Raw genomic sequence first — 18,881 nt, forward strand, 5'->3', positions numbered from 1 at the left:
AAGTAACAGATTGATAGTTTAGAACTGGAGGGGAAACTATCTTGTTTTTATAGACAAATTAACTCATCCATGCCTTCATACCATTAAAATCCCTCATTATTTAAAATTATAGCTGTGTTTCCATCTCACTCTTGTAGAGAAGGGAGGTGCCATACCTGGTATGAATCCATAGCCTTTTCTGTGTAGCTAACTACCATGAGGAAATAGGTAAAGAACATGTATGGTGAAAGGAAGAGGGCCCCTTCCCCTCCTTTACTTCCTGTTAGTGGTTTAGACCAGATTGTTGGGTGTACATTTCTTAAAACTGTGGCAGGATAATTTCAGCAAAGAAGCTACTTCTTGAGTCAAGGGGGAAGGTAAGAGGTATAGTTGCTGGTTACTTAGGAATCTACCTGTCCATAAGATCAAGTTCTTGTAAGCAGGCATGCTGAATGAAATACAGCTATCATTATTTTACAAGTGTACAGCCTCAGGAAAGCAAGCAGTCTTTTTGTAGTTGGGAGGACAGTACATCAATCATCTTTTGTTTTACTTGTCAGTGGCAAAATGTTGTTTCAGCACTGCACAAACTGAAATCTAAAGGCAGGAGAAAAAATACCAGTTAAGAATCAGAAATTTAAAGAAAAGCGATTTGGACATCTTGTTTTTCAGTAGGAGGAAGGTCACTGTTCTGTGTATCACTTTGTTATTCAATAACAAAAACCCCAAAATGGATCTTCTATTCTGAATGCAGAAGCAGTGCAGAGTAGCACTTAATATAATTGGTTGAATATTTTGTATTTCTTTTATACAGGGGTACAAGATGCTTCCTTTTCTCATGTCTTCTTTCCCTGCCAGAAACACTGCATCTCATTGACTGCTGGAGAGAGATGAGGGCTGGCACCTCTTTATTGTAGGGAAGAAAGGGAGATACAAAGTGGAACTGGATGAGAGAGAAGTTAATTTGCTGGAGAAGCTGTGTCCATGGTTTTGGCTGCTGTTCTGGGATGGCAAATCTCTGCCTCCACTGACATAGGCCAGTCTGGCAGTCCTTGTCCTTAGTGTCTGCCTCTTTACCCTACAGCTACTGCCTTGCTCTCTGTCATCTGGAATCATAGCAGATTTGTTCCTGGCTTTTAGGGTATCAGAGAAGTAAATTCTTACAAGGTTTGTTTCTTTGGAAAAATCCTGACAAACAATAGTTGCTGGTATGCTTTATTTAACTGAGTAGAGTCTCAATGATGAGAACAATGGAGGTTGTCTTCAACAATGCTAAAGCTGACGGAGATACTTAAATTCTGTTTCATGCATTTTCTTGTTGTCCCAACTGAAAAAAAATGAATACTCTTTGGTATACATATGTATGAGACCACTTATCTTCTAAATAAATATTTTACTGTCTTATCACCAACATAAGTAGCATGACGTTTGCTTAATTTGAGCACACTTAGTGTGCAGTACTCAGTGCTGTAGAATAAAGTTATGCTGTAAATGTTGCCTTAGCTTTCAGTGACACCACTGCAAAATAAACGAATGTATTCAGCATGAGCAGAATCTATTGGTAAGACAAGAAGAAAGGACAGAATATGATAGAGGCTTTTATTGAATCACACTAGATCAGGAGTGAAGCTAAGGGTAGATCTTAGTATGGACAGTTATGTAATGGTTGGGTGTAGAGGAGATGTGGCCAGGCTTTTGTCAGAAGTTAGAGCAGAAGACAAGCAGCAATGGCCACAAGCTGGTTGTACTGGATCTTGCTGACATGGAGCTAACTTTCCCCACAGAAGCCCTGAGAATGCAAGGCTTTATACAGCTAGCTAGAAAGCTGTTGATATCACCCCCGTGTTTTGGCTGCTGCTGAGCAGTACTCACACAACATCACAGATATCTCTCCAGCCCTCCTTCCTGGCAAACCTAAAGGCCAGCAGGCCGGGGGTAGAAGAGTTGTTGGAAGGGGACAGAGCCAGGAGAGCTAACCAAAACTTACCAAAAGGGTATTCTATACCACATGACATTGAGCTCAGCAATAAATGGTAAGGGAAAGAAGTAGGAGGGGAATGTTTATTATTAAGGTCTTTTGAAGGAAACACATACCAGGGCCCTGCTTCCCAGGCAGTAGCTGAATATCACCCACTGATGGGAAGTAGTTAGAAATCCTGGTTTTCTTTGCTTCCACATGTAGCCTTTCTTTTCTTTATTCAATTGCCTTTATCTTGACCCTAGGTTTTAAATCTTGTTTTCTCTCCCTGTTCCTCTGAAGAAAGGAATTGAGAGTGGCTTGGTGGGCACCTGGCACTCAGCCAAGGTCAACTGCTCTCAGTCCTTTTTGACACCCAGTTTGGGGCATGAATAAATAAATAAAAGGACAGCAGTTGTAGTGGACAAATCACAGAATGAACATTACTAAAGAGCAGGACATAAGTGAGAAATTTTTTGTAACTGTGGTAAAAGGATGAGGGGTGAACTGCGTGTAAAAGCTGAACAGCTTTGTAAATTGTCCATCTTTGCTATTGTTATGATATTTTGATTTTGGTGTGAGGAAATTTTTTAGTTGATGTAAGTGAAATTTTTAAGGATTAGATGTTTGTGTGCTGAATGAGTATTATAATGATAATTCTTTATTATGTGATTCACTATGTTGGTAGTGGGGGTCCTCAGAGCTGGGTTATGTGAGAAAACGCCAGGATCTGCCCTGATGTTAGACAGAGCCAGCTCCTGCCAGCTCCAAGATGGACACACAACAGGCCAAAGCTGAGCCAATCAATCAGTGATGCTTACGGTGTGTCTCTGATAACATAATAAAGATGGGGTAAAAACTGATGTACAACAGCAGCTGGGAGACAGAAATGATAGAATGAGAAAGAAATTTGTGCGTAGAGGAGGCATCAGAGTTGAAATTCCCCTGCTGCCCTTGATGAAGACCATGGTGATGCAGGTTGGTTCCCTGCATCTTACAGAAGACCATGGTGGAGCAGCTGTGCACCTTGCAGCCCATACAAGACCTGCTGGAGCAGGTGATTGTGCCCTGCAGGAAGTAGCAGCCTATGGAGAACCTGTGATAGAACAAGCTCTTGGCAGGAGATGCAGCCTGTGCAGAGGAGCTGATCCAGGAGCTGGTTTTCTGGTGGAAATTTTGACCCCATTGGTAGCCCAGACTCGAGTTGATTTCTGAAGACTTACACTCCATGGAAAGGGCCCATGCTGGAGCAGTTCTTGAAGAATTGTAGCATTTGAAGAACTCAAGCTGAATAACTGTGAAGGACTGTGTGCAATGAGAGGCTGCCCATGTTGGAGCAGGGGAAGAGTGTAAGGAGGAAAAACAAAAAAAAAGTAGCGATGAGGTGTTATGAACTGACCACAATCCTATTTTTCACCCTCCTGCACCTCTCAGCAGGAGACAGGTTAGAAGAACTGGGAATGAAACTAAACCCAGGAAGAAGGGATGGGTGAGGGATAGGTGTTTCTAGTTTGTTTTTTTTCTCCATTTCTTATTATCCTGTTCTGTTTCATTTGCAATAAATAAATTTCTTCAAACTGAGTCTGCTTTGATTGTGACAGTAATTGATAAGACATCTACCTGTCCCTGAGTTTTTTCCTCCCTCTGTCCTGCTGTGGAAGGGAGATGAGAAATTTTTTTGTGCACCTGACAATCAGCCAAGGCTTATCTGCCACACTGGAACACGGGAGGTTCCAACCAGCTACAAGAAAAACAATTCCCTATGAATTTGTGTCAAACATGCGCAGAGGCTGCCTTGAGTTTTTAAGTAATATCCATCCACAGAAATAATCAAAGGTAAACTGGACTGTCATTGAGAGGAAAGTAAAGCCCTGATCTCTGGTTGTATCTTCCAGCCTACATGGTTCTGTGGTAGACGGTTGTGTGCCAAATAGACCAGATAACACTGCGCTTAGCAGTGTTTTCTTCAGTTTTTGTGTGAATTATGTTAAAAGCTATATACTTAATACATGACCAGAGTGAAAGTCCTCTTTTTTTATCTGAAAAACTGATCTAGTAGGCTTTTCAGAGAAAACTTTGAAAAATTTTTTTTCGGCAATAGTTGAGGGAATTCTGAAAATGTGCTGAGAAGTGAAGCAGTAGTTCATCTATTAATCATCCATGAATACTCGGTCATGCAGAGGTACAGTTTTGTTTGTGGGAAATGAAATTTAGAGCTATCTAGTGGTTCAGGAAGAAAAACAGGAAAATAAGAACTTTACTTATTAAATGTGCGTTTAATTTTCTTGCAAGTAACGTTTAAGCTAACACAGTTCTGCCTCTTTTTTTCAGGTTATATTGAAACTGAACCTGAAAGACTTCGTGGAGCAGCACAGTTGCCTAAAATATGGCATAAAAGATGTCATTGTGAAGTTTGACAGTAACATGAGCTATTTTTAATATAATTAAAGCTTTCTGACTGAGTCATCTTAAAAGCAAAATTCAATTATATAGTTATTTCCATCTTTAAAAGGAAGCTAACACAGAATTAAGGAAAGAAATGAATAAGGTTAATAAGTGTAAAATTATATGCTAACTTGTGACTGATAATGCTTTTTTAAGGGTCTTTGATTTATTACTTTCTACTTAATAATAAATATTCAAAAAGGTAATATCAGAGTGTTAAAGAAGAACACAGTCTTCCTATAATGTAATTATTATTACATTTTTTAGTATTCTTATCAAAAGCTATTGCTTGTTGATACATTGGGTTTTCACAGTTATTTAGACTACTGGGATTAGGATTATAGTAAAGTTTAGAAAGTGAAAATGTGTTCCCACTTATGGGATCTTTATGAATAAGAGAATTTTGTCAGGTTTTTTCCTCATACTGAGTTGTCCATTTCCTTAAAGATTTCATCAGTTGAGCAGACAAGTAACTTCACTACGCTGAGCAAACCACACTTCGTGTAAGATTAATTGCTTATTTGCTGACACTAATCCAATGTCCATTGAAGTCAATAAAAACATATGTGCTGGAAAAATGTAACGTTGTTAAGAGAAGGGCAACAATATATTTAAAGGAAAAGGGTAAGAATTTAATCATTCCTCATGCCTTAGAAAATATGAAGATATACATGTTGGCATGGTTTTTTTTCTCTCTGTTTGTTTGTTTTGGTTTGGTTTATGACTATATCCTTTTCTCCTTTAAATTCCTTTTGAATCAGTTGTGGATTTAATTTTTGGTGTACACAGAATTACAAACACTGGGAAGACTTGGTTTTATTTGAGAATATTACATATTGGTACAATACAAATATTTAAATAATAATAAGCCTCATTTCCTCCACGCATGAAAAACCAGGAGCTTTGATAATTTAAAAAAAAAACAACAACTTTGAATATCTTTAGTATTCATTAAAATGGGTAAAGGAAATAATATTATTTTTTTGCATTGTCATAATCTCTCACCAAGCTATTTTAGCAATGGTGCATCATTTTCTAAGCTTAATATAGGTTCAAAAAACAGAACTTGTTCTCACTCTACTACATCTATTGAAGGAACAAGTTATGATTAAACAAGGTCTTAATGAATCTAAAGAACTTTCTTCTTTGTCTTTTCTGGTTTGATTTGTCAAGTCAAGTCATATTTTCGTTCTGTCATGTCTTGTCGCATTGGGATAAGATGGCATGACATGATTTGTTTAAAACAAATGACATGTCATGAAGTGAAAATTTTCACATGAACACCATTTTTTAAAAAAAATCATGTTTTCAGTAAAGAAATCATGGAGAATTTTTTTCCCATAACATACATTTTTAAAAAATTATATCAGCCTTAGTGCAGATATCCTCTTGAGGTTTTCATATAATGTTAAGAGATAACTGTTGTTCTGAGGTCAAGAGAGCCTGTTCGGGTGAACTTGGATGGAATGGAAAGCTCAAAACGATGCGTCCAAGGCATCATGTGATGCCTTCAGGGGCATAACTTCGCTCTTCTGAGATAAAAAGTAAATTTTTATTATCGAGTAGAAGGAAAAATAGTGATCACGTTATTAACTAAAGAATACTCACCAGACAAGGGACTCTTGCTTTCTGAACAGGATAGCATATTAATACGTGAGTTTGCAAGGACAGAGTGGACACACGCAGTCTTCCACAGAGTGACAGTCATCTTGTCTACTGCAGTCTCTGGAGTCTTTCTGACTCCCAAATCATTTTTGAGAGACAAGCCTAAATGCAGAGCAGAAAACTGAACAGAGAAGCATGTTGACTATTTGGGAATGAGGACAAACTGTGAAATACGGGGAACATGCCCCAAAAGGATGTTTTTCTTCTTACCAGTGTTAAAACGATCCTGCAGGGATTTTCATTTCACAGCAAAAGAGTAAAGTATAGCTCCTGGAAGAAAATATTCTTCACATTTATGGGGTCTCTAGTACAGAAACAAAAGTTATGCTGGGGTGTTTTGGTTTTGCTTTGCTTGTTTTCAAATAAGAATAATTAGAACTGATGGCTTTATGTTGCAATGCCCATTTGAGTTCTGAACGAAAATTTAATAAAATTAAGAATTAATACTCCTGAATAAAAAAAGCACAATACTTTGCAAAAGGTTTGTTTTTCTTTCTCTAGAGTGGTCTGTGTTAAGAAATTTTTTTGTTTTTTTGTTTTTTGGTTTTTTTTTTGTGTGTGTGGCGGGGAATATGCAAATCTCCAATATTGCGAACTCTAAATGTTTCCAGGTATATTATGAGAAAATATTCTAAAATCTAAGAAATTTCAATATATGTTTTTTATTAAATGATTTCCTGAGCAGGCTTGCCAGTTACCTTATTCTTCAGGCAGATTAATTTATGGATTTCTTGAAATGCTTAACTGCTGCATAGCAATTACCAAAGATGTTATTGGCAGTATAGACCACCCTTTTCCACAGTTACCAATTTCACAGTCAGTTAAATAATGTTGAATCTAGATTCTGGTGTTTAGGTATTATGTTGATTTACTTTATTATTTTTTTTTTTAATCATTTCTCAAGGCTATACTAAGTATATCCATTTCAAGTTAAAAGTTCAATTTCTTAAATCAGAGAATCACAAAATCATTCTGGTTGTAAAAGACTAACCACAACTCACTCCAACCTCTTTCCAAGTAGCTGCAGATAAATTATTTCCCCTCAGCCTCCTTTTCTTCAGCATTTTCTTACCGCTTCTACTTAATATTTTTTTTTTAATTTTCCATGATCATCCTGAATATATGTCCTTTTTTAAAATCTTCACAGGTTTGCACAGACTGTTATGTTTTACAATGTTTTCCATTTTCTTCTAAAATTGTTGTTTTATTCAAGGACATATGAATAGAATGGACTCCAGAGCAGATTTCTATTGGAAATCACCTGCAGTGCCCTGGGAGTGTAATGGTGTATAATCTTGCTTTGAAACTTTTCCGTTTCTTGTTCATTTATTTAGACAGTTTCTTTATTTTGAGATGTTTGTGTGTGGAAGGCATCAAAATCTATAAATATGTACCCAGTTAACTTGGCCATACGCTTAGATAAAAAAGAAAACAATTGGTTTGGCATTATTGACCTTGACAAATCTATGATATTATCTTATTTTCTAGGTACTAATAAAATGTTTAATAATTTATGTCATCATCTTTTCATTTACTGAAAATAGTATGATTAATGTTTTATTACTCATCTCTGTCTTTTGTGTTCTAGTAATAGGTAAGTTAAAATATTAGATGTTCTCTAGTCTCCCTGAACCTCTGATGCATATTTCAAGACTGCTATTAAATGTCCAGAGAGAAAAGAGAAAGAGATTAAGTAGTATTTAAATACTTTAAAAAGTCCCCAAAGATCCAGTGGATTTCTCATGAGAATCCTTAAGAAAACAGCCAAAAGAATTTTGTAGCAATGTTCCGAATCTCAGTTAAATTGGCTTCTCTCTGGAAAGCTGTAGGAAAAACAAAACCAAAATAAAATAAAATAAGATGAAACAAACCAAAACAAAATAACATAAATATAATAAACCAGCTTTAAGTGTATTGTCTATTGTTTGTTTTTTAATTTTGTCAATATTTAAACAGATTTTCTTCCGTGATTTTTGTTTAATTATTCATAAAATATTTTCATTTTGCTTTGTATTTCTTGATAATTAGAACTTGTTTTGTGTTTTGTCTTGTTGAGTTTGTTTGGTGTTTGTACCATATCTTTAAACTCATGTTTAATCACATCCTTATTCCTGATTTTCCTGATTATTTAGCACCTTTCTTGCAGCCCTATTCTTGTCTTACTTCTTGTTGCTTTTCCTGCATGTTGAGATAGCTTTCTTTAGTGCTCAGTTTTCCAGTAACCCCCAGTTCCTCTGTATTTCTTCTTTTCTTAGGTCTTATGCTCAAGAAACATTCTTGCTCAAGAAATTGTCTCTTGCCTTAATATAAAGAGGTGTGGGGTTTTTTGAAGTCCATTATTTTTGAGTCATTCATTAGCTTTGGAATAGTCCCTTGCACATGAATACTTTTGTTCTGAGATTTTGGTATTTCTACTATGACTTTTTTACAGTCTAGCAATTGTTAATATATAGATATATATACGTATTTCCTTCTGAGAAAAGAATATTGCAGCATAAAAATATTAGAATTTGACTCTGGAAATGGAAGCCATTCCAACACATACAAAAAAACCCATTATAAAGCAACATATTTTGATCCTAATAATATTTTTTTTCTTTGTATGAGTATTTCAATGAAATAATGCTGAGAAATTCAGGAAAAATTTCATTGTACACCCTCTCATCGCTACAGAAAAATTTCCTTACAGAAATTCATTGCTTTTATTTAAGCTTTCTGTCTATTCCTAGTCAAAGGCTAGTTACTTTGAAGTTTTATCAAAAGTACATTTCAAAGAGTATTTTCAAGTATGCATTATTAAATGGATGACTAAATGGCTTTAGTTTACAGTGACTCCTGCTGGGAGGCAGAAAGCTGTCGGCAATGCTCTAATGAAATATTCCAGTTGTGTGAGGTGAAGACAGTCTCCTGACATGTGAATCATCTTGTCTGTCACTGAAGACAAAGTATCTAATAATCCCCTGAATGTGAATTTAATGTTTTATGTCAATATGGAACAATACAATACCCACAGTAAACAGTTCAGATGGAAATGGCACTATTTCAATAAGTTATAAAACAAGAGTTGGGTTTTTCTGTTTGTTTCTTTCTTTGTTTTTTTTTTGTTCTAAGTGTCAAATCACAAGTTTCCTGATTAACTGTGGTCATGGAGAAGACATAGCTGATAATTCAAGGCCCTAAGGTAGTGCTGTTTTGCACCCTCTCCACTTCCATATTGCAGGTAAGTTCTTTAACCATTGTACAAGCCAATACTTATTGCAAATGCAGTGTATTTTCTGGCATCAAAACCTTTATTTCCAACTCTCATCACTAAAGGAAAGATCAAGACCTATTCAGAACTATTACCCGACTTTTTATTCATGCTTATCTAAATTGTGAAACTTTTCCCAAGAATATCTCTGAAAATGTCATTCAAACTGCTCAAAGTGTTTTTCAGAACTGAATAGTTCTGTGGAAAGACAGCATTCAGTATACTATTAAAAATAACATATAAAAGGAGTGATGATCCTAATGTTTCATATTTAGCCTGATAGCGAAATATAGACATTTAAATGAGATTTTAATAAGGACAGAAGATGCAGTATTTTTTTCATAAATAAAGCTTCTTACACCTTTCTCTATAACATCAGTTGTTACAGAGAGGATAGTATTAAGGACAGGCTATAGGTCTGTAAGGAATATGTTCTTACAAAGAATTGCAAATTGTGAGTTTTTGAACTATGTGATTTGCCTAAAACAATCTTTAGTGCGTCTGAAATTCACCACAATTATGTGGTGTAAGTCTGTTGAACTCAAAGCTGCTTTAGCAACCTCTGTAGAGATTGCTTCCAACTCCAGAGGTTGTGTGAATCAATAGTTTTGCGGTTTTTAAAATCTAAGCCTAATAACACAACCACAGTCTGATATTAGTAAATAAGGCTTGCATAGTTTTAGGTCCTCTTTTGTGAACACTTTTTAATGAAATTTTGTCTTAGCACCTGCTGTGCAGCATTAATATGGTACTTTAAAATCAGTAAGTAAGCAAGTACTGAATATACAAACTGCAGTATGAGAATAGAGAAAATCTGGTGATTCTGTGGATGACACGAGTGAACTGGCAATTTTGAGATGAAAAGATTCACTATCATAGAAGATATGTGAAATGTAGTGTTAAGAAAAATTCCATTTAACTCAGAGAAAAAACTTATCGTATTTTGAGAACAGTTAATCTATTTTCATGAAGACTGCTGTCCACAAGAAATAAGAAAAGGGCTTTGTGAGACTGTAGTTATAATCTCAGTATAAAATGTCATGCAAGTATGTTTTTCTCTAGTAGATAATAGAGTTGTCTTAAACTGTGACAAGAGTGTTATCATACTCTCTAAAAATGCCTTTGTATAGTCAGTATTTTCTTACTAACATGAGGGGACCTTTACCTAAATAGTTTTTAAAAATTAATAAAATTTTTCAGGTTCCGATAGAGATTTGGGATTTTTCTCTTTTCAAAGAGAGCCTCCTTTTCTATACATTGTTTTGTTTTTAACAGGAGCATCTTTTCTCCTCCCTATACCATTCGCTGAACTCTGCATGTGCTGCTTTGGTCTACTACTATTTTTTCACTAATTTGCTTACCTAAAAAATATTCTTAGGAAGAGTTTTAAATTTGTACATGAAGTTATAATGTTTGGACATGAACTTCTGATTTGTCTTATAGAAGGGCTGTACAGAACTGTTGCTTAATAATGCAAGTACCGGAAAGTCTCTGTAAAAGTCTATTGTCACTAGTATGAATAGCAGGGGAAAAAGATCAGGTTTTCAGCAACTTTTGTATACCTACATGTCAGGGTTTTTTTTATGTGTCCCAAAAAACGATATGTAGACTTTTTTTTTGAGCTAGATTATCCCTGTGCTCTCTCTGCCTTACCTTGTAATTTTCTTTTTACACAGAAACTTTGCCTCTTGTGTTGAATTTTCCTTTTTTTCATTCTGAAATATCAACATTAAAATGTAATTCCTGCAAACACATGACAGACTCCTTTTAAAAATAAAAGAATACCTGTATGATTTTGTCACACTAAAGGAACTAATTTTAAAAGTTGATTTTCCTCTGTGGTTTTTAAACACTGATGACCCATACCAGCCTTAACAGAAGCTATAACTGGAAAAATATGAAAGGAAAAAGTAGTTACTAACATGATGGTTCAGTTTTTCATGGAAAGACTGAGCCAGACCACAAATACTACAAAAAAAATGATTGATTTTTATAAGCTTTCTTTTCATCATTGCTACCTTTTGAAAAATTAATTTTTCGGAAGATAGCCTTTAGCAATAGAATATGTTCAATGAACTGCTTGATTGTGCAATGATATCCATCAGCTGCCTTTAAAAAAATCTGTTTTGATTAGGTATTTTTGAATTATGAAGGATAAGTGTGGATGGATAAGGGGTGGAATGTCCTGGTTTGGGCCAGGATAGAGGTGATTTTCTGTCTTGTACTTTTGCTTTTAGCTAAGTCTCTTGTAAGTAGTTGCACTTGCTGAAATTTACAGCAAGTTTCTCAGACAGTGTGTGTTTCTAGGACTGATAACACTTGATGTTTATAGTTACTGCTAGAGACTGGTGTGCAGAGCCAAGGACACTGCTCAGCTCTGAAGAAAACATAAAGAGGTCCCACCTGCATCCCTCCTTTGGGGAGGAACGGACAAGATAGATGCCAGAATTGACCAAACAGAGTATTCCATCCCATATACGTCATCCTCAGTATAAATTTGAGGGATCATGAGGGCCAAGCCAGATTTCCTGCTTCCAGCTTCCGGCTGCCTGCCCTTCCTGCTTTTCCTGCTTCCCTTCCTTCACCCCGGCATCCTGGAAGGATCCCGTCCATTTGTCTGCCTGTGGTCCTGATCCGTGCCAGCCCTTATCTGTGTGTTCCTGCCTCCAGCTCCCAACTGCTGCTGACCCCAGGATTCCAGCCTGGACTTTCCCAGAGCTGCCCTGCAGCCTCGGTGGTGACGTGAGAGCTATTGGGGGAAAGGGGGGAGGAATGTGGTATCCATTTTCTTGTATATTTGTATATATTTATTAATTTTTCCTATTTATCATTACTGTTTCATTAAAGTTGTGTAGTTTAGTTTCCAACCCATAAGTCTCTCTCCCTTAATTTCTCTACTTTCTTATCAGGGAGGAGAGAGAGATTAATAGAGAGCGTCTGTCACTCGGTTTAATTGCCGGGCCAGTGTTAAACCGTGACAATAAGTTTGTTTCATGTTGATGTTTCTGCCACTAAGTCATCAAAAGTACCAGTGAATTCAAGACCTGCAGATGATGCTTCACTTTTCTGAAGTAAATGACAAACATCAAGTGACTTTAATGGGACTGAGTATAATCTGAATCAGGTTTAATAATGAAGTATGTTATTATTCAACAAAGTTAAGCATGAGTGATAAAATAACTTTTTATTTTTTATTTGTTTGCTTCAGTGTGTTGCTGAATTCTATATATTTGCCTTTGTGTAGCAAATTCATCATAGCTCTTCTGAGACAAAGATGCCATTTCTAGTGGCAAAAGAGTCCTGATACTGTCACAGGAGCAGGATCTACTGAATATTAAGTGAATCTGTAGCATTTCTGAGTTAAATCACTTTTGGCTTTCACACCATATTTTCCTTTGTTCAGACAATATAAGATTGAAAGCTAACAGCAAGTACTGTCAGTGTAGCTTGAAAAAATAGGCCTACTACAGTTACATTGAGTAAGTGTATATGCCATTTAATTTCTAGAATATTAATCTTGAAACTGAGATCACACTTTATTATTATTATTTTTATTTATTGCCTATTTTTATTCACTTAGTAAGAATGCTTACTAAAGTGCCCTATGCATTCTTTAAAAAATGGATTGTAGATAAGCAATGAACAATGTAAAGAACACTTCGTTATTTGAAGTGAGACTAAAGTTGAAATTCACAATATACAGAATATCTCTGTCTCAGGGTAAAGTCTAATATTTTTCAGGTTATAAATAACTATTTTTTTATCTAATACCAGTGTTATATTTATTTTATTTTTGAAATTAACTAAACCAGCTTTCATGACCCACATTTGGCAACCCAGAGAGGTTTGAATTGGACCCCTTTACTTTCTTCTCCTTCAGAGAAGAGCCTTTCTGCAGCTGGATCCAGTCTTCATCTCAGATATTGCCCCAGGCCTCCTAGAAGAGTTGCAACAGGGCTTGTCCCACTTAGTGAGTAAGGGGCTAGGATAATGGGCTAGGTTATCCTTTTTGTAATTCTGTGTGGTACCCATGAGTAATGATAATTTGAACTCAGTAGGTTCAAACAAAGCACAGCTTTACTGCAAATTGAGCAATAATATAAAGTTTGTCAAAACAAACAAACTCCAGTCAACAGGGTACAACTGACAAGGCTTGGCAACAGGAGTAACACTGGTGCCCTTATATGCCAAGAATAGAATCGGAGACAGAGAGGGACAGAAAGAGAATATGAACTACAATGACAAATGCAGAAATCTTCTGGTGATGGACACTCGATCACCTGGCTCCCTGGGGTGCATCTTTTATAGCCCAGTTCCTGCCTTTCAGTGACATTGGTCAGACCTCTCAAGGACTTACAGGGTGCATGGCAATGCAAGGCACACCTGACATAGGACTGGGCACTCTCCAACAATCCTGTGTCCTTCCTTAGCTGACTCCTCATTTGCAGATCCTTGTCACTATGCAAACTGTAAGTTTGTTCCCACCACAATATTTGAGGCATCAACACGTTACCTCTTTTAGTCCCTGACAGCAGCCAGCTCATTTTCAGCTCCCATTTACCATAAATGTCTACTCCTCTTACATGATGCTGGAAATGGAAGTTTCACCTGTCAGTGTTAAAACTGTTTGGTTGCCATGCTCTTCACTTGTTTCTCAATATTGTGATGTTTTCTTCCTGAGAGAGTTATTAACGATTTGTTTAGCTGTAAGAACGTGGTTGTCTAGTGAAAAAGAACCCTCTTGTACAGGGAGAAAAATGAACAAAGTTGATCATATATTTAGCTTTTTCTGCTGATTTTGATGTCATTTTTAGCACTTCTTATATCACTGATCCAAAGCTTGCAGAGGTCAGTGGTGTTAGAACTCTGTATATAGAAGTTCTGCAGAAGCTTTGATGTTTTCATAATGCTTTTCCTAGCCAGTTAAAGTGAGGTAAAAAATAAAGGAGAAGGTGAAGAACAGTGTTCGTCACCTTCCCCACCCCCAGAATATCCAGTAGCTCTTTTACTAAAAAACTGCTGACATCAGGGACCCATGTTCCAGCTATAAATCTGTTGGCTGCCTCAAATTTCTGTTCTACCCAGCCTATAAAAGGGAATTTGAACTATCATGTACCATAAGGGTCTGCATTTACACCTTGAATAAGTAGCCTTTGAGGAATTAATGTCTCTTTGTCTTTTACAGAAGCTGTTTTGTCTTGTTAAAGGTAACAATTTACTGAATGAAAGAAGAGAAAAAAGTATGTAGGTCAGAATATGGACTTGGACATGTAAATTATATTCAAGTTTTTAATTTTAACTTAGAAATATCTTTTTTGTATGAGAAAACCTGAGCGTATGTCTCACATATAACTGGGCACAGGCTTATTGCAAGCATGGACAGACAACACCAGTAGCTGTGTGTTGTGAACTTCTCCACCATATGACACAAATATAAATTTGTCTGTTTTCTCCCCTTGCCACTTTGAATGAGCACCCTAAGAACTTAAGAACAATCTACCCTAAGACCTTACGAACAATCTACTCTTTTGAAATTAGGTAGTACATCCATTAGAACTATTACTACCTGAACAAATTAATATTGTCTAACAAAAGAGAATCAGAATAGTTTATCAGCTGCAGATTCTATCACATGGAAAACTTTCTATTTATTTCAATGCTCCCTTAGCAGCATTTTTTAAGCCTATGAGAAAGCATGTATCAGCATGGAAGACTTATGAGTTAAGTACTAAGGCAAGTACTATATGATGCTAACCAGGGTATCTACATCTTCTGCAGCTGCAGCAGAAGATGGCAGTCTTTATTCAGTGTAGAATGCCCAAACTAAATATGATTTCAAAGGAGAAGTAAACACTCTCATCTATTAAGGAAGACTATATACAAATAGTAAAATAGTGAATCTTTTGTAAGCATGTCTTTTCTGCATTAATGTTATACTAAAAGATGAAGCCATGTTTTGCATTACTAAAGCATCAAAAGAATCAGAATATACAGCATTAATGCTCAATTGAACATCATTGAGCTAAGCTGTTGTGTTGTGTACAATGATTGTTTTTGTTTTTTTTTTACAGAAGGATGTTTAGAGGGTGAAAAGTTTACAGTCCAATAAAAATCACTAACTTACTGTCATACCATATATGAAAACTCCCGATACTATGATTTTATTGGTTTTTTTACTTTTAAAGTTTTATGATCAATATACGAAGTTAGGAGAAGTCTGTCTTAAACAGAAGATAAATTGACTACAACAGCTGTAAATGTTTAGTCTGTATATTTCAGATAGATCTACAAGTGTACGGTCTAATTTATTCTTAGAAGCCACACCAACAACTTCTAGGATTATTCTCTGGATGCTTTTCCACCCTTACTTTTCTTGGAGATAATGATAGGCACCCATCAGACATTGAAAACCACTAAAACTTCCATTTCCTAATGAGTCTTGCAATATTGTCTGATATCCCTTTCTATGACTGTGCACTGCAGATGCCCCAAAAATGCTGTGCAAGGAAACCTGAGCTGACTCACCAAAGAAATCATGACCCTGGAAGTAAAATAGCCACATCTGCATTATGTCAGGCAAAAAAGAGCTGTACTGCATAGACTCAACCAGCAGAGCAGCACCAGTTTAGCAATCTCTGCACTTCAGTATAGACTATAAACATATAATTTCAAAACTAATTGACTGTACTGTGAAAAAGTTATACAGTTTAAGTGTGCTCAGTCAAGCAAGAAATATGCTTGACTGACCATTCATGAATGCTGTAATTCTATTTTAAGGGACATATCCTTTTCTCTGGGATACCTGGTGAACTACATTTGCCAAATTCATAATCAGCATTGTGATGGACACTGAGTAACATGAATCAGAAGTTAAACAGTAAAAGGAACTGTAGTGTCTGGTCATCTTGTTTAAGCTGAGCAAAAAGCACAGTTAAGATCATTTAGATGTCTAATTTCCCTGAATGCAGATACAATTGGCAGTTTTCATCATCAATTCAGTGGTTCCTGACAAGTTCTGTTTTGGTGTCCCCTCTGAAAAATACAGAAGCTGCACAACATACTGGAAATCTGCCAATAGTATATAAATATAGAAAACACAGTGATGTTATTGTAGCTATCTCACTAGACAATGATAAAATAATTAACTCAATGCCTAATCCTCCACTTATCATGGCTCAACATATCACCCTTTTACTCATGGGCAGTGTTTAATCTTGACATAAGGCATGGCAAGATCAGATCACATGCTACTTCAAATCATAATGTGTTAGCAGCATTTCTCCTAGGCTTCATAGGTTTTTTTCCTATTTATGACTATAGCTGTTGTAATAACTACTATGTATTTCCTCGGGTCTGTTTACAGGGGGGGTCTGTCTCCTCAAATTCACAACAAAGATTCCACTAAATAATGGCTTGGATTTTGGAAGCTAAGAAAATTTAGTCAAACTCAATTTCTGTTATGGAAGTGGACCCTACTTTCCCTAATTAAATTTGATAAGGTCCTATATATTTGTTATTTTAGGTATATTTGAAGTTTGGATGGCCACAGTATCAGAGGAATAGGATAATGATAATGACTTCTTGTTCTCTATTAAATTGTTAATTAGTAATTCTCCTTATACTGGTTCCATGCCAGCAGGATATAAATAATGCTATTTTACTTCCATTAGTGGTTCACCAGCTGTATCTGTGGATTACAGGACAACACTGTGCCATCCACTCAGAATACTGCACAGACTATTTCCCATTGCTGAACTTGACTGTGTAAGCACTGTTCTGTCTTTCAGCTTTCCTGTAATATATATATAAGCTACTTTAGCTTGTTCTCAAGACAAAATTTATTAACTGTTTTTAGTCTCTGGGCTGACTTATCGTCTGCAGACTCTACCATTCCTTTCTTAATTTTCAGATAAACAATTCTTTATCATCATCCTGTCTGTCTCTACTGTTTGAAAAGAGCTTTCCAAAGCTGTGCGTGAAACTACAACTATAGTTGAGCTTACCCTGTAAGTTTTCTTTTTCTATGTTTCATTACACACAAATCCTTTCTAACTGCTTGACAAATACTCTGTCACTGTTCACTTGTATTGCTCTCTGCCTTCTCTACAAGTCTCTCTTATTTAAAATTAAAAACACTGGAAAAAAGACTGTCTTTTTAGCCTCTTGCTGTATAGCCACTGAACTGGATATTTTCTCCTGGAAAAAGCTCTTCTGAACAATAGTACTGTCTCTTTCCTTATTCTTATATATTGCTTGCACTTTCAAGTGTTTAGTGAGGTTGCTTCAACACATTAAGATAAAGTGGTGGGGAGAACATTAATTTTACCAATTAATTATCTTATAAATGTACACAGATGCCAATATGAAACACAGGTCAAAATTCTGTTTGTTTGAAATGCTACAGCTTTTCAAAATAGTTTATTTGGAAACAATAGAATGTCTAGATGATAACAAAATTCAAACTGAGTTAAATAAGAAATTGATAGAAAGAAAACGCTAAAAGACAAATTTAACATTAAATCGGGAAAAAGGGTTCAAATACTTCAAATGGTTTCTATTGAAAATTTCAGATCAATTCAATACTAAAAAATTGCTGATTTTGATGATAGCAGAATTTTTTTGTAAGAGATCTGTGACTTAGCAGAATTTTTTTGTAAGAGATCTGTGACTTTTCAACAAATTCTGAAAACTAAGTAGCCTTTGCAGTTTAATAATTAATTAACAGAATTTAATGACAACATAGCTGCTCTTTCCTCTACTTTTTATATTCACTGTTATATTGCATTCCTTTCACATGCCAGGATTGTTTTTCTACCTTGTATTGTCAAGTATCTGTGATGTTTAAGCATTCTTGACATTTGTGAAGCTTCCCTGAATGACTGTTGACAAAAAAGCTTTGCAATACATGTTAAAAAATACTCAGGGGGACTATTGAAATACAGTAAATCCTACTTCAAACCTACTAAAAATGTTTTGTGTATTTGCAGCTTTAGACAGTTACATTATCCTGTGGGCTATGGCAGCTCTTGTTCAATTCGGCATTCTGTTTCCTCTTAATGCCACTGCACAAATATTCACCTAATTTTTGTCCTTAATTTTATTCTTTTCATTTTATCCCCAGTGCAAACACTGATTTATATCTATGTATACAAGTACAGACTGACATGCCATGGACAAAAATGCCATCTTACAGACTTCAGAACCTCTGAGGTTTTCTAAGTAGGTGTCTGATGAAATTGATGGATGCCATCAGATTGATTTATTGTCTTGCCCATATTTCTGTTGATGGGCATTGAAGTTGCAAGAAAATCCTTGGAACTATGTGTTCCTTTACAGCCAATATATTTTTATTGAACAACTGTGCTCTGTGTCATGGTAATTGACATTTAAGAGTCCATCCCTTATTTACCTCTGAAAATTTGGCACAAATTTCTATAAGAACAGACAATTTTTGTCAGACATTGATAAAAAGCTTTAATACTACACTTCAGAGAAAATGTATGTGGCCAGACATTAAGACAGGAAAAACATCTTTAAAAATATCTTGGCATAAAATAGGGTCATAGCATTTATCTCATGTATATT

Source organism: Heliangelus exortis, chromosome 1 (assembly GCF_036169615.1).
Source record: "Heliangelus exortis chromosome 1, bHelExo1.hap1, whole genome shotgun sequence".
Lineage (NCBI taxonomy): Eukaryota > Metazoa > Chordata > Aves > Apodiformes > Trochilidae > Heliangelus > Heliangelus exortis.